Source organism: Nannobrachium achirus (assembly GCF_963921795.1).
Source record: "Nannobrachium achirus genome assembly, chromosome: 6".
In the NCBI taxonomy this organism is placed as follows: domain Eukaryota; kingdom Metazoa; phylum Chordata; class Actinopteri; order Myctophiformes; family Myctophidae; genus Nannobrachium; species Nannobrachium achirus.
This window is the reverse complement of record NC_137815.1, coordinates 40,783,368-40,800,786: the sequence shown is the minus strand read 5'-3', so window position 1 is coordinate 40,800,786 and position 17,419 is coordinate 40,783,368.

Below are 17,419 nucleotides of genomic sequence, written 5' to 3'. Positions count from 1 at the left end.
GAGAGAATTGTATTGTTTAATAATTCTGCATCACTGCACTCGCCCACAACTGACTATGCTGCCATGACAGATTATTCTCTTGTGATGGTTGCAACCTTGCTGATTAAAAGGGCCTTGTACCATGTACAGTATTAGCAGCGTGGTTACACGTTGGCTTAGCAGTGTGTCATGTATAGACCACTGTTTTGGGTTTAGTGTCAAGATTGAGAGATTGGAGTACTCCACTACTGGATTTGTATGCTGTGTATGAGAAGGATTAGGCTGTTCAGAGTCAGACTGGCCATTTGTCTACGAGTTTGTGCCCAAATGTCCCATGGGATATTTGGGCTGTGCGTGCGTGTGTGCGTGCGTGCGTAAGCTTACGCGTGTGTGAGCATGTGTGTGTGTGACTGTGAGTGCATGTGTGCACATGTATAAAAATGTGTAGAATGTGTTTGTTTGGACAGAATGGACACGTTTGAAGCAGTGGCATTCTTAGGAAGCAAAAGGAATGTTGTAGTCTAATGGTTTTAGTGTCATGCAGTCATGTGGTGACCAGACTATAGTACTTGTCTGACTTTATTCCATCCATCCATCCATCTTCCAGGGCCTCCGGGTATCATTTTGTTACAGTACAGTTTAATATGTAATACAAAGTCTTCCTGCAGCGAGGTCTAAAGGTCAATACAAAAACTTTGGATGCATCATGCATGTATTGTGCTTAACATGGAATTCCAGGTCCTCATGCTGTCTGCTCCAGGCTTAAGCTTTGTTATTGGTTGATGTGTATGCAGTTATAGGTTAGTTTGTGTGCAGTCTGTCTGCCCATCACGGGTGGTGAGTGACGTAGTTGAATGATATCGACATGACGCAGTGGCATGACCTGTAGTAGTTGCTTGATCCTTAAAGGGAGAGAATCAATCAAACAAACCTAAGCCTGGGCTTTAGTTTTGTCTCCACTAACTAGCAGGGTTGTTCCATGTGTCCATCGTTGCAATACTGCTCTGATCCTGTTCTGTTTTTGATCAAGAAACTATGGAGTGTGAAATAGCACTTCTTCACCAGTTCTTGGCAAATCATGTATCAAATGCTTTGTGCATGTGCATGTGTGTGTGTGTGTGTGTGTGTGTGTGTGTGTGTGTGTGTGTGTGTGTGTGTGTGTGTGTGTGTAGGTGTGTGTGTGTGTGTGTGTGAGAGTGACTGACGTGTGTGTGTGTGTGTGTGTGTGTGTGTGTGTGTGTGTGTGTGTGTGTGTGTGTGTGTGTGTGTGTGTGTGTGTGTGTGTGTGTGTGTGTGTGTGTGTGTGTGTGTGTGAGAGAGAGAGTGAGAGAGAGAGAGAGAGAGAGAGAGTGTGTGTGTGCGCGTGCGTGCGTGCGTGCGTGCGCTCTGTGAATGCATGCGTGCGTGCGTGCATGGATGTGTGTGCTCCATCAGTAGTATATTGTCTTGGGAGGTTTGTTGGTGCATGCTGCTCTTTGCTCCACCCCAGCAGTATCACACACACTTTGACTGCACACATGCAGGGCTGAAAGTGGGTCTTTGACTCGCCTGATAGCTTCTGACAGCCCACTCTCATCCCCACTGGATCAATGGGGCTCAGAGCTCTTCATCAGAGAACATCAATGTACTCCATGCTGAGCTCCCTTACAGGCCATGAGCAGCACTAGGCTGGCTATATCCAACCTTCCTGACAACCAGTGGTGGAAAAAGTACTCACAAAAGTATCAATACTGCATTGTAGATGTACTCCGTTAGGGTGCCCTCACACCAAAGTACCTATGAGAGTGGAATCTGCGTTCTGCCAATGCATTTCAATGAGAGTGAAGCGGTTTCATGCCAGCAGAGGATTTCTGCAAAAAACGCTCCCTTCTTATTGAAATGCATTGGCGGAACGCAGATTCCACTCTCATAGGTATTTTGGTCTGAGGGCACCCTTAAAAGTAAATGTCCAGAATTCAAAATGTACTTGAGTAAAAGTATTTCCATCAAAATGTACTTAAAGTACCAAAAGTAAAAGCACTAAATGTTTGAAAATAGCAGATCTACAAGCTCACAACGCATCGCGATGCGACGCGTTGTGAGCTTGTAGATCTGCTATTTTCAATAGCCTATGTATAAAATAGGGCTAAAAGTGGTTGGTGTATGTTTTATAATATTATAATTGATCTCTGCAAAGTAACTATAGTAACGTAAGTTTTCAAATAATTGTAGCGGAGTCAAAGTACAATATTCGGATTTGAGATGTAGTGTAGTAGAACTAAAAGTATTGGAAATTGGAAATACTCGAGTAAAGTACAAAGTACAGTACTTAAGTAAATGTACTTAGTTACTTTACACCATTGCTTACAGGCCATGAGCAGCCCTAGGCTGGCCATATCCAACCTTCCTGACAACCAACCAACACATCAAGTTGGCACTTTGTCAAGGTTTTATTTATTTATTTATTTGTATGTATTTATTTTGTTTTTCCGTGGCATTTTAATAATCATAATGGTTCTTTGGGATGAGCTGTGTAAAGCCTGTGGTTGGTAAGAGCCACTCAAACATGCAGTGGCATTTCATCTAATATTCATGATTAGGACAACTGAGTCATGCTAACTTAGTTACTGCAGCAGGTGTCACATTATGCCTTGAACATAATATTCAAGTTAAAATTAGATAATTTACTGAAGACTTGTGAAATAGACCAGTACGTGGTTCTCAACCAGTGCATGGGTCGGGAACCCCTGGGTGGTCCCCAAATTATTTTGGGGGGTCTCCAGATTATTAACCTAATGTGGAACATTGTTTTTTCCCTCAACAGTAAACAAACCAACATAAAGTTTAAGTGTATAGACGGCATCTGCACATTTCTAAAGTGACAAATTAAACATTGGCCAAATTGTCAAATATTAGAGGCAGAAATTGTGAAAATAGACGATCTTCATGTGCACAACGCCCTCACGTTGCGAGGCGTTGCGAGCATGTAGATCTGCTATTTTCACAATAGAACCGTGTTATACAAAATGCAATGCCTCAACTCTCAGGGTAAGGGGGTCCCCAGTTAAAATATGATTATTTTGGGGGTTGCGGCCTGAAAAGGTTGAGAACCACTGAAATAGACCATACTGCCTGCCTTGATCCAGTTACATACTTTTGGTATTAGCATGGTATTAGTAGCTAAATTCTTTGAGTAAAATTTACCACGGAAGTCAAACCTTCCATTTTTACCCGATTCCTTGACTATTCTATAGGTCAAAGAACCATTTGAATTTCACATTACAAGCAAAACAAGTAGGCTATTTCTTAACTGGGAAGGTCTTTGCGGTTTTCCCTCATATTCTCCTAAAAATGCATAAATAACAAGACAATGCATGAAAAACTAGTTTTAATATAAAGTAGAATTGGGGCGCCTGGTGGTGGCCTAGTGGACCAGGGGCATACCATATAGGCATTGCCATTTCAGCATCAATGCCTGTCTGCGTCGCCGGTTCAATTTCCGATCCGGTTGACCTTTGCCGCATGTCACTCCCTGTCTCTCCCCCATTTCCTGTCAGTCTACTGTCCTATCCAATAAAGGCAAAAAGCCCCAAAACAAATCTTAAAAAAAAATATATAAAGTAGAATTAAAATGGTTCATTTAGCCGGTTTTGCCAGATGCCTAATTAACACTTTTCACTTGACAGATTTTGTTTTTCTGAAACGAATGATACGTTTAACTTGTGGGCAAAGCATAAACCGTAGTGTGATGATATTTATGTTCAAGGAAGGAAATTAGAAAGGCAATATGTCATACGTCTATTTGAGACTGTCTACCCACCTCTGGGCTATTTCCTTTTGAAAATTCAATAAAAAAGATTTGAAATGAAAGAAAGGCAATATGTCATCTATCTGGATTTCTATGCTAGTTACTGTAGTTTTGTGTCGATACAGGCTACACTACAGGGTATTTTTCAAGTATTGCGTCACACAAGGTCAGCTTCCAAATGATGGTGTTTAACACACATGAAATCTTGTTATGAATAACGGGATGAATTGAATAAAAGTCCGGAGGATGTCATTGGTCACAGGGGCTGTTGTCATGATGTTGGCTGGCGGGGATGAGCAAATGGCTGCTTGGCTTTCATCAGCCAGCTATATGATTGGCTCAGTGAAAGCTAATCACTTTCACTCTTTCCAAAGAGGAGGGATGTCTACCCACCTGTTTACAAATGCACACACATATACATATACACTTACACACACCCACGCACACACTCACACACGCACACACACATACAAACACACATAAGCACATAGAGCCAAATGTCTGAGTATGTATTTCTGTCTCTCTCTGGTGTAGTCATCAATAATGCATAATCCTTTGGGAGGATGAAAGGCATGTTTTGGCTGGAGGCTGGTGTCTCACATGGAGAACAAGACATCATTTTTTTTTCTTTTTTCATTTATGACTTTGTCCATGGATAAAAAAAAATGCATAATTCCGTCTTGTTTTCATCATGTCATGGGGGGTTGTTGTGGCCCTGTTTATTTTACCTTTTAGTTATGTGACGTGAAAGTGTCCACGCACAGTCCCTGGATGCCAGAGCGGAACCTCAGCCCCAAATGTTTCACATCGGCCTGTTATAGCGCCACCAGGAGCCAATGTTTGCAAAACACATTTTTATATTACTCCTACAGATTTTGTCCAAACATCACACAAATCGGTACACAGCATCTCTATAGTCATGTGATCAAGACAGATCTGTCTGATCGATTAACTAAAGATTAGTTTGCAGGAGTGGCAACAAAATGCCTCAAATCATCGTTGCCGTACCAAGCTAAAGATCAGAACTAGCAAATTACAGCAGTCTGACTATAGGATACACATTCTGCCAGGCTGTAGACTAGCCACTAGACAATCTATCTACTAGACAATCTATCTATTAAACCAGCAAACTCACTCACTCACTCACTCACGCACTCACTCACGCTCTAACGCTCACGCTTATCTACGTTTATCTATTCACTCGCTTCAGCAACTGATCCCAAAGTTCACATGGTATTGGCCATTAGCATTATACCAACGGTGACGGAGCCCGAATTTCATTTCTCCCAAATTAAAGCTGTTTATTAGCGTTTTCTTAGCCTGTTGTCAGGGTTACTGTCCGTTCCTCCAGGCCATGGGATCTGTAGCCCCACACACACACCCCTCTCTCTCACAGTTAGGAATGTGCATTCTCTCTCTCTCTCTCTCTCTCTCTCTCTCTCTCTCTCTCTCTCCCTCTCTCTCTCTCTCTCTCTCTCTCTCTTTCTCTTTCTCTCTCTCTCTTCTCTCTCGCTTTCACCAGGTGCGTTTGATGTGTGTCTCATCTTCCAACGGGTATGAAAAAACTATGTGGAGCAAGCGCATTCATCCCCATACTTCTATTCACCTAAATTTGCTGTTAAATTATTTGTATCCATCATAAATATACACTCCTCCATGAGCTGCTCCTTACATTATGATGCTCCCACATATTCTCACGCACGCACCAGTTACAGTAACTTTCCCCACAACCCACACTCTGCACATATTTTGTAGCACATATCTTCGAACGGGTAAGGTCTAGTGTATATTAATCATTAAGGATGTTTAAGTGGTCAATTGATTTGTTGATATCTATTTTTTTATATATGAAAAAACATGCTTCTCAATTATTCAATTAATTGAAAAAGTAATAATAATAGATACAATAATCAGTATATATACAAAAAGTATAAGTAATAACTAAGATTTCCAGGACCGCAAGTCATATATACTGTATAGTGTAGTGAGAGAGAAACGCAATTTGACAGGATGTCGTTCTCAGTATAAGTGTTATTAAGTAGGCACACATCTCAAAGGAGAGATTTGTGTTTTTTGTTTGTATTTTTGGTTATTTTTGATGAGCGACAAGGTCATACAACTCCCTTTTTGACACAAGCAGTTCAGCAGAAGAGATAAAGCATGGTCTGAGTCATTGTATTGATGACAAACACTGGCCATCATGAACTGCAAGGCGCACAAAGCGTGACAGTAAAGGCCTGTCCATTTGTCTCTCCGAAACCAAACTTTTCTTCTGAGAGTTCCGACTTTGCGACGTGCAGATTTCCGAACTCTTAATTCGGTTTCAGAAGTCACAAGTGATTTCATTTTGTAGTCGAACCGTACCTTTCTGACGAAAAGTTCGGTTTCGGAGAGGCCTTAAGAAAGGTTCCCATGATGACCTGATTTTGAACCTGCATTCACTTGCAGTGTGAGATGAAAGGAGGTCTCTGCAAGTGCTTTTTCATTTCTAGGTTTTTGGTGGGTTTTTTTTATTCAACATGTTTAATTCATGATTAGGATTGTGGCTACAGTATGCCAACGGTATCAATAGTATCAATACTGCAATGTAGAAATATTCTGTTACAAGTAAAAGTCCAGAATTCAAAATATCAAAAAAGAAAGTATCAAAATGTACTTAAAGTACCAAAAGTAAAAGTACAAAATGTTTGAAAATAGCAGATCTACAAGCTCACAACGCGTTGAGATGTAGTGGAGTAGAAGTAGGAAATTGGATATACTCCAGTAAAGTACACATACCTCAAAACTGTACTTAAGTCCATTACTTAAGTAACTGTACTTTACACCACTGAATCAGTGGTCAATAGCACTGATGGAGGGCTCTACACTCCAGTCTCATTTGACCTTTTCATTCATCTGAAACAATATGTAAAAGTGTGTATTTCATTGTGTGTGTGTGTGTGTGTGTGTGTGTGTGTGTGTGTGTGTGTGCGCGTGCGTGCGTGCGTGTGTGCGTGCGTGCGTGCGTGTGCGTGTGCGTGTGTGTGTCTGTGTGTGTGTGTTGTTTGCCGTGTGTTCACAGCGGTGGGAGTGTTCAAAAGCCTTTGAACTTTCTCATTCAACTCATACACTCTTCTTCCTCATGTCTCGTCTCTCTTTGAAGACCGTGTAGCCATGATTATTAAAGGAGTTCCCTTTCAACTTCAAACGTATGGAATTAATATATGATACGATATGACATCCCATGTTCCACCAATCCAACACCCATCATTCCATACCCCCAGCATGCTGTGTGCAGCTAGAGTTTGAAATAACCAAGCTATATATCTTTGATTACATCTATGTCAAACCTTTATGTGAAAACTCAATAAAAAAAAAAGAAAAAAGAAAGAACCAAGCTATCGACGTAAACCTTTTCACGTCCAGATTTGAATGAGAAAGTCTATAGATTTAGGAGTGAAGGTGTGTGGTCCACTGTGATCTATCAGGGTTGCGACTCATTTTGAGTCGTGACCCCCTGGCTTGAACCCTAGTGTCCCTATTCTGGGCATGTCATGTAGGCGAACACTCTGCAAATATAGCAACGCGCTGCGTTGCGATGCACTGTGAACTTGTCAACTTGAATTGCCTATTTTCAGCAAAGAGATTTGGTGTAAAGGGAAAGAATGAGGGGACTGTAAGTACAGTATAGACCCCTCTGGAGGAATGAAGTGGTTACGCCTTAAGGAACCAGGCTTATATGCTGTGAAAAAGGGAACATCCTCTATTCTTTTACTGTGTATTACGTTGTATTACACTGGCCTTTCTACTCTGCACCATCCCAGGTCCTGTATATCTCTTGGATCTATCAGCAAGAACAGCAGGATTTAGGTTTGGTTTTAAAGTGTGGCATCACCACACCAAGGCAGGCCCGGGCGGATTCTCCACAGATTTAATAGGTGAAATGTGAGTGATTGTGCTTCTCCGCTTATATCCCCTCATCCTTGTCCGGTAAGCCACGGGGGGGCAGAGGTCAGGTTTGTAGGGGTCAGGCAGTGGAGCCAGGATCAGTCGGCTGCATACTGTAGGATTGAGATTGTGCGTGTGTGTGTGTGTGTGTGTGCGTGCGTGCGTGCGTGCGTGCGTGCGTGCGTGCGTGCGTGCGTGCGTGCGTGCGTGCGTGCGTGCGTGCGTGCGTGCGTGCGTGCGTGCGTGTGTGTTAGAGAGAGAGAGAGAGAGGGGATGTTTGCTAGCTTACATGATCACTTTGACACTGCTCTAACCAGGCATTAACCGCTCTACATGGTTTTATCCATCACATACATTATATTGTGTTTTTTTTTTTTTTTTTTTTCAATTAATTGGATGATTGATTGCTTGATTGTTTTACCTTTAGGTCGATGCTCACCATTGAGCGGTTTCTCTGCGTGGGGCTGACTGCAGAAGCTGGAAACCTTGTGTGAATCGTAAGTGACACAGATACTCATTAACTCACAAAGGACCACCGTGCTAGTCTCTTTCTTCCTCTTCCTCTGTTGACACTTTCTCTCTCTGTTCCTTTTCCCTCCCTCTCTCTGTATCGCTGTCTCTCTCTCTCTCCCACACAAACATTGTTTCACGCACTCTCACAAAAAGCCCATTCTATCCCCACCATGCTCGTCTCTCTCTCTCTCTCTCTCTCTCTCTCTCTCTCTCTCTCTCTCTCTCTCTCTCTCTCTCTCTCTCTCTCTCTCTCTCTCCCTCTCTCTCTCTCTCTCAGTCCCCCCTCCCTCCATATGTTCCCTTTCTCCCGCTGTGTGTTGTTGATGCCAGACCCTATGCCCCGTGCCCTCGGCCCCTGGCACAGCCTGCCACAGCCTTTTCCACAGCCCTGACAGAGTGTCTCTGTCTTTGACGCCATATGGGCCCCTGTTTTAGGTCTGTGTGTGTGTGTGTGCACGCACACACACGTGCATGTGTGTGCTGTGCATGTGTGATGCCAGCTCCCTTGTGAGCCAGCGTCAACTGACCTGAATTGAAACATGTCGCAACCTTCCTATTTTTGCACCGTACTAGATCATATTTAGTTTGATTGATTTTACTGCATGTTGACCTTGTTGCCCCGTGTCTCTCTTCCTTCAGGTTGAGTGCTCCAGTAACCGGGAACAGCTTCTTTATTCACATCTTTGTTAAGGTAATGAGCAGTGAATTATTGTTAATTATTATAATTGTCACCCTGTGACACTGTGGTATGACGAAGTAGGGCATTAGTGTATGTGAAAATAGAGAGGTTTCTGCCTGACAGTGATGATATGGGAAATTAATAACAGGTGTAATGCGTTGTGTGAGCTAGTATTAGTGTCTTTGCAAATAGTTTAGCCAGGTTTAGGGCTGCAACTATTGATTATTTTCTTAGCGATTATTCTGTCAATTATCGTAGTTAATAATTGAGAACATGTTTTTTTTTACATCATACCAATTGATGCAAAAATATTAAATTGATTTCTTTTACATCAACTAAATTAGTCTGATTAAACACGTCAGCCCTGTTTTATATTTATAAATTGCGAAAAACAACCAATCTACAAGCTCACAACGCGTGAGCGTGAGATTGTAGATATTTGCTGTTGTAGGGCTGATGTTGTTGCCCATTACCAAAGAAGTGTTGTTAGCAACAACATCCCTCATAATATGTAAAATGCTTAACATTTAAAAACAGAAGTGACAATACAGGACATTGGTCACGGTCAGTGAGCAGGATTACAGCTTCACTGTTGCATGGCTGCAGTTGAAAACAGCCAACCCTACACAATGACGTCCTCAGGTTCATCCCAGGATATAATTGGTACTCACAGCACAGTAACGTGGTCAGCTGAGGCAATGGTGGCACCTCAGGAGTCACGAGTCACGACCCCTTATTTATCTCTGCCAGGCGACGAGCTTGCGTGGGTTATGCATCCCACCAGGCTATTGACTGGAACTAGCCAATCACAGTAGGCCAGTAGGCCATAACCATCCCCCCAAGCTAGATGGGCAATCAATCGCAGACATGCCCGATAATGGATGGTGTTGCTGCATGAAAACAAACATACCCTTCTGAAATCAGTACAGCAACAACAAAGGTTTTGCCATTTATGGTTGTGAAATGTTTTACAATTTGAAATGGATATAACAGATATGAATTGTTGTACTTACTCACTTACTGTACATTAATTGTTGTAGAGAGCATATTGAAGGACAACACACACACACACACACACACACGCACGCACGCGCACATACTGTACGCACATGCACACGCACGCACACACACACACACACACACACACACACACACACACACACACACATGGGCGGCTCCAGGGGGGGGGGCTAGAGGGGGCTTTAGCACCCCCTAAGCCCCCCCACCCCACACACCCAATTGTGATGAAAAATATTTAAGGAACAAATGAATTAAATATATATATATGAATATGTGAAAGACAATTGACTGACTTCTATGTAAACTATACTATAAAACTGTACTTTTTAAGCTGGAAAGCATCTTCAGCCTCACAAAAACCCTATCCGAACACCTACAGTACTCAGATTTGGAGCTGAAAACTATCAATGATCTGGTCTGTTCAGTTATCATACCCTAAGCCAGAGAATCCTGTTTGTCATATTAGTATTATTCATTATTGTTTGTTGCCTAAATTAATTAGCTCTAAAAAAGCCAGCTCCCCCATAGCCCCCCCAGTTACAATTCTCTGGAGCCACGGCTGCACACACACACACACACACACACACACACACACACACACACACACACACACACACACACACACACACTATTGTAACTTCTATTAAGTCAATTCCACTGTACCAGTAACCTCATGTAGACCATATCCGTACGACACCACATTGCGTCGTGATGTGGTGTCATGTTTGACTATCTTTCACAATGTGTCAGAGAGAGAGATGCAGTTAGACAGAATCTGTGCCGAAACATGCAATTCTGGGAAATTGCAAGTGTGGTTGACGTTTTTCCCATTCAAGTCAATGATGGGGTTACTTTACAGAGCAACTTTGAGCAAAGAGGAAACAGCTAAAATGGTATGTGAAGCTCGACCAATCATCTGGAGTTTATTGAGTAACATTTAGCCAGTGAGGAAGCAGCAAAAACTGCTTTTGATGTTGTGGGCACCTGTCACCAAACGTCATACAGTACGTAACATTTAGCCAATGAGAACTGTTTTTGATGTTGCAGGCATACCGGTACGTACATCACCCATACGTCATACGTAACACTTAGCCAATGAAGAAGCAGAAAAAACTGCTTTTAGCCTATGAGGAAGCTGCATAAAGGTGACGTCACAAGAATGCTGGTTCCTCATTGGCTAAATGTTACTCTATAAACCCGGACTGAGAACAATACAATAGCCCTTCAGGCAACCACACTAATTATAACTAGCTAACATACTGTAGGCTTTCTGAAGAAAATGCCATTCTTGCTGAAAAGTGCTGCACTGGGCTGGAAAAAGAAAATCACCAAGATAGAGAGGATGTTACTCAAACTGCGGTTCCTCTTTGATGTACATACTTGGTTTCCTGTTTGCTTATTCAACTATTGAACGTGTCTTTTTCTATTACCTCTGTCCTTCGTGACCTATCTGAACACCCATGACAGTTGCATCGTTGCTCTAATGTTGCTAGGTTACACATACGGTAAATAAGGTGAATGTGTTTGGAGTGCTAAAACACTCAACGTCAAGCTGTTTTAAAAGCACAGCCTTTCCAAAAAATAAATCACCATTTGGCAGGTCAAGTGTCAAAACCGCTGCGATTTCTGTAGCCGTTTCTATGCCAGCGTAAATATATGACTACTACAGTTCATACCACCACTATTACAGTCACCTGATAGGCAGAGAACATCTCCTGGTATACACGCACACACATCTGCAACGTGAACGGAGCATCCTGGCCAGATGTCTATCTATCTACTGTTATGTATAAATGCCACAGCCTGGTATGTGCTGTGGCATTCATCCGGCTAGGCGGCTACACTGGACAATATTTGGATTAAGTCACATGGAAATAGCCCTGCCTTTCCTGCAGTGAACCGCCTGCCTGTGTGCGCCACGCAGCCGTGCACCCGCCCATATGCTGGAACCAAGGGTTTTACTTTAATTCTCTGCAGGCATGGGGTCACAGATTCATTCCTGTGCTTTAATAAAGCACAGTGGGATTATCAGGGTTCAGAACAGCCCGGCCCATCCTCCCACCCCCTCCGCTTCCTTCACACATACATATCGTCGCTGTTGGGAAGAAACCTTTATCCCCATAAAACTTTTTGTAGAATTTGTATTTATTTATTTATCTTTAGTTTTGAGTTGTAGAGCTGCTATTCTTTTGCTATTTTTGATTGTGAATCCTGAAAAGTAACAATTTTGGACATGAGTTTTCCACTCGACAGAAATGAAATTATATCTCACAGCTTCGTCCAGTTAGCATTGTACATCTTAACAGAAATATAAACGCTGGAAATTCAAATCTAGTAAAAACTAGACCAGGTCAACCTGGTTGTGCCAGACCCCCTGTCTGTCATCATCATTTATGACATCATGCCTTTTGTAGGCATGTCATCATCATGTCATCATCATATATACCCTTTATATAGAAAACCCGGACAGACCGACATTTGCTTATGTAGGCCTACCCATTTCATGGGTCTGGCAAAAACAGTACAGTGTGTTATACTCTGGCCTTAACGAAATGTAAACAATAAATGTTTGTATGTACAGTATGTATCTGTGCTTAAATAGGTAAATCCTCCCCACCCCCCAACATACACAAAACATCATTTTATGATCTGGAGTGAGTCAGGAGTGGGAGAAATCCACCCGGGTGTACTCACCCAAGCTCCCTTTAAAATGAATGCAAAGATATTTGTTTATATCATTAGTTACATTTCTGTGATTTTGTGATTTGTCATACCACGGCATGCTGCTTTTTCAACACTTAAGGAGAACTTTTCTGTTGTTGCCTAGATATGGACTGGTAATATCAAAAGTTGTCCCATATCTGTTGCCTTACCTTTAACTGTGGATTGGATTCTACTGTGTTGGCATTCCATCTTTCTTTCTTCTATCCTTGTCTTCTATCTCTCACTCTGTCTCTGTCTCTCCCTCTCATATGTCGCTTTCTCTTTAATCCTATCTACAACTCTATTGTCTCTACGATAGTTAACAATTTAAAGAAAACCCTGAATGAATGAGTGGATAAACATATTGAACACAGATGCTTCCATACAGATGGAATGCATGATACTAAGCAGTTAACATACTATAATGCTCTGTGACATGTATAACAAAGCTGAGCATGCCCAGTTGACCTCAATTTGTGATCAAAATGGCAAGAGCAAATGATGTACACTATAGTAATGTCGCTATAAAAGAGGGTTCATGGCACGGATGGCAGTAGCTTCAGTCACAAAGACAGCTGAACGGGCTAGTGCTTCTATCGAAACAGTGAATAAAGTCTGCATGTCAATAATGGGAAAGACATCAGAAGGGTTGGACATTGTGATCAAAAGTGCACATTCATTGACCGTGATGATCGCACATTTAAAGAAACAGAAGTGCTCCTCTGTGTTCTATTCCTCAGGTGACTGAAATTCTGTTCTATCTATTCCTCAGGTGACAGATGTCAGTGCAGGATGTGATCAGAGTCAGACTGTGTCAGCAAGAACAGTCTGTTGGGAGGTAGTAGGGCTGCACTGCATAAGTCCCATATTATTAGAAAGATAAATGCAGCTTTCATTTTTGCACCTTTCAGTGGTGCAAACGTCATAGACATTCTATGACTACAGAGATGTGTAAGAGTGGGTGAGTGCACATTTGGCATGCACTAAGAGAACTGTAAGGGCCTGAATGACCAAGACAGTGAGTGGGACCGATGGATGGCTATGCTGGGGGGAGCATTTGGCTGGTCCACTTGTCCCCTTAGGCCACATTCTCATAATATAATTCGGTTTAGTTGTGCGAATGGGAAGGGTGAAGTTGCCACATTCTTGCATATTTAATTGATACGTTTGCGCTCACACACATTGTCATCCGAAACAAGGAATCGCTGAGTCCACGTCTGTCACGGGACATGTATGTATCCAAGCTGCATAATAATGCCTCCTCCATCTCCCTGTGTTTAATAATTCTTCAAGTTCAACCAGGGGCGCTGGAACTCCCAAATCCCAAGGGGAGCTGAGCCTGGAGGAGTTCATGCGTGCGGCCAAAGGCCGCACGCCGAAAAATTCACGTTTTTTATCCGGTTTTGGGTTATTTTTATTACGGTTTCGGGTGCTTATTCCCCGCACAACGGTGTAACAAGGAGCTGTATAGTTACTAGTTATTTTAGCACACAGTGCAACACACAGCACGCATGCACACACACAGTCACTCACGCACACACTACAAAATCGGGTATTATTTTTGTAACAGTTTTCTACTGTTTTTTATTCCCCATATACAACGGTGTTAGTTTGCAACAATGAGCCTATAGACGGTTTCTAGTTCTCAAATAAATAGACTTTGGTGTGCCATCAAAGCGGGATTTAAATTTGACTTCCCTTCTGACCGGAAGTGGCAAGGTGACCATGTGATTAGGTCACCATGTGATAATCAAATACCTTTTTTCAACATATTTTATTCCCCAAAGTCAAATACATTATCATTTTAATATAGCTCTGTGTGTGTGTATATATAGGCTTATTTAAAAAAGATTTTTTTTTTTTCCCCACCACCAGGGGAGCTGCAGCTCCCTCAGCACCCCACTTCCAGCGCCCCTGAGTTCAACTCACAATGTAACCGCAGGACCCCCGCAAATATTTATCTGCGGTCGACGGTCGTAAACAGGCGATCAAAAAATAAAACCATGCGGCGGCGGGAGGGACTCGCAAAATCTACCAGCAATAAACCAGACAGAAAATAGGCCTACTTTAGCAAGATATGAATATCTACGAAGAGGACAACGTCAACGTCTCTCTGCCCCTCGTCTTGCCCTCCGCTGGCTCCTTCTCTGCGCTCCGCGGCGCGCGTAAAGCGTCTCCATTTGGACATGATTGCACAGAGAGCAAGAGAGAGAGAGTGAGCGCGCGCGCGAGCGAGGGCGAGAGACCCACACATCGGCCTATATTATATTATATGATATACAAGTGACTCCAGTGGCACTTTCCTTTCATCTAACTGTGAGCAACTCCTCACAAATAATACACTATGTGCGATCGAGGGAGCGGTGATCAGAAATGAAATCAATGAGGGGAGGAGGCGGCCAGAATGGTCAGAAATCTAACCTTTTATAAATAACTATGGATTTAACCCGCACATGGCTCTATATATTGCCTGTATTTGAGACCGATGGATTCACACCAACAGTGAAGCGTTTGCTGTAGCGAATCGAAACCACCGTTTTTTTGTGGATTTGCATTCGTTTCTTTGATTCGAAAAAGAATACGGATGTGTCTTCACACATGCCCAAACGTTGTGTATTTTCCGACAATCCGTTAGAGGATTCGTTTTAATCGCAAAAAAACGTGCCTGTGTGAATGCCGCCTTAGACTATAGAGGAAAGAGCCACTTAAATCAATACAAAGTTATTCTGAGTGATCACCTTTATCCTGTGATGAAACAATTGCAGCCTGATTGGAGCTGTTTCTTACAGGATGACAATACCCCCATCCACTGGGTATGGGGTGAATGGTACGCCTTTACAGTTCCCAGAGGTCAATCCAATAGGACACCTATGGGAGTTGTTGGATCTGTATGTGTACTATGTGAGATGTCTGTGTGCAAGTGTGTGCATTGAGGCTTTTTTTTGTCTTGGGTCTGCCTGGCTGGAAGTTAAATGCTCTTTTGCCGGGGACAAGCAGGGGCTTAGCTTGAGGGATGCTGACTCAGCTAGAGAGATGGACACGGATGCTATTCTGGGTATATTACACTCCTTACAGTACATCCTCCCCCAAAGACATGAATTATTCACATGCACATAAATCTGTAAGAATGATGCTTTAGCTTTTGCAAATATGTACAAGGACCTTCCACCTGTCATCTTCCCACGAGTACTAACCTCGTTCCCAGTTTGTCTAACTTCATGATCACAAGGACAGTAAAGGCTGGAAAAGAACTAATGAGGAAAGTTAAGTGTCTAACCGGAAGCACATAAAGTACAAGGCGACATGTATCCTTGCCTGTACTTTCTATACTTCTGGTTTTACTCTTTGTCCAGCCTACACTATACTGACATGTAGAAAAGGAAACAGCCTTATTTGGAAGATGCTGCATGACAACACAATATGATGTCACAATGCAACAACATCACACTTAGAGCTTTAAGAAGGATGACTTTCCAACTTGAGTTGCTGATGCTCTGGAGCATCAACAGGTCTGTCGTTGATACTGTAGGTTCAACAGATGACGGGATGGCAGCTTACGTCGCTTCGAGATCTTAGGAAAGCATGGGACCAGCTTTCCTAAGATCTCGAAGCGACGTAAGCGTGCATTCTTAAAGCTCAACTCACCATTTATCCACTTAAACATAGTACTCAACTGAGCGTGAAAAGGGGGTCATCACTGGGGCCAGATGCTAGACTCCCCGCTTAAGCAGCTCTTCAATAGTTAGGTGTGCTTGGTGACAAAATAGTCGTGGGTATGGATTCACTATTGCAAATGCAAACCCTAACTTTGATACACTTCCAGCTAAAAGTGTGATGTCGTTCCGCATTGTGACATCTTTGTCATGCAGCATCGTCCAAATAAGGTTTCCTTTTCTACATGACACGTCTCTCTAGAATCTATAGTGGTAGGCAACCTTAGGCATGGGTGCCAACAGGGGAGGGTGATCAGTGGCACACTGGCAGAAGTGTGAGAGAGAGGATTTTTATTTTGAAATGAAATGTTGTTTTAAATGTGGTCAATTAAATTAAGTCACCTAATTTGCAGCAAATTGCATCCTGCAGTGCACATAATTCCACTTTCATTAATACTCTGACCTTTGACTGTTGAGGGAATCAGGGAGATAGGTGTGTTATTGCTTGAGTCTAATGATCATTCAAAAAATGTCCTCACAATCAAAATACGTTGGAATTTTTGATGGGGTGTCATTAAAATGTTGACATGGCACACTGACTATCTAGAATAAAAAACATTCCGCTTCATTTAAAAAATGTTGCCGACCCCTGGTCTAGATCAACATTGAAAGAACAGAATGATGCTCTCGTGTTTGCAAACACGGTAATGGCCGGATCTCTACCATCATAAAGGTAAAACCTTTTTATCTGGTGGAAACCAGATCTGTAATCAGGTCATTTTCTTAGACGACCATTGATTACCTCTTCTGGATAGGCTATTCATGTCACATGGTAGAGCTAAGGGCCAATCGCAGGACAGTACCCCAGGAGCGCCCTCCCAGACAATGGGGGCAGGACTCCAGGCTATGGGGGAAATTAGCAGTGTTGGAAAAAGTACTCAAATGTTTTACTTAAGTAAAAGTATCGTAAGAGTATCAATACTGCACTGTAGATGTACTCAGTTATAAGTAAAAGTCCAGAATTCTAAATGTACTTGAGTAAAAGTATGAAAGTATTGTCATCAAAATGTACTTAAAGTAGCAAAAGTACAGATGCGACACGTTGTGAGCTTGTAGATCGGCTATTTTCAAAAAGCCTAGGTATGAATTAGGACGGCC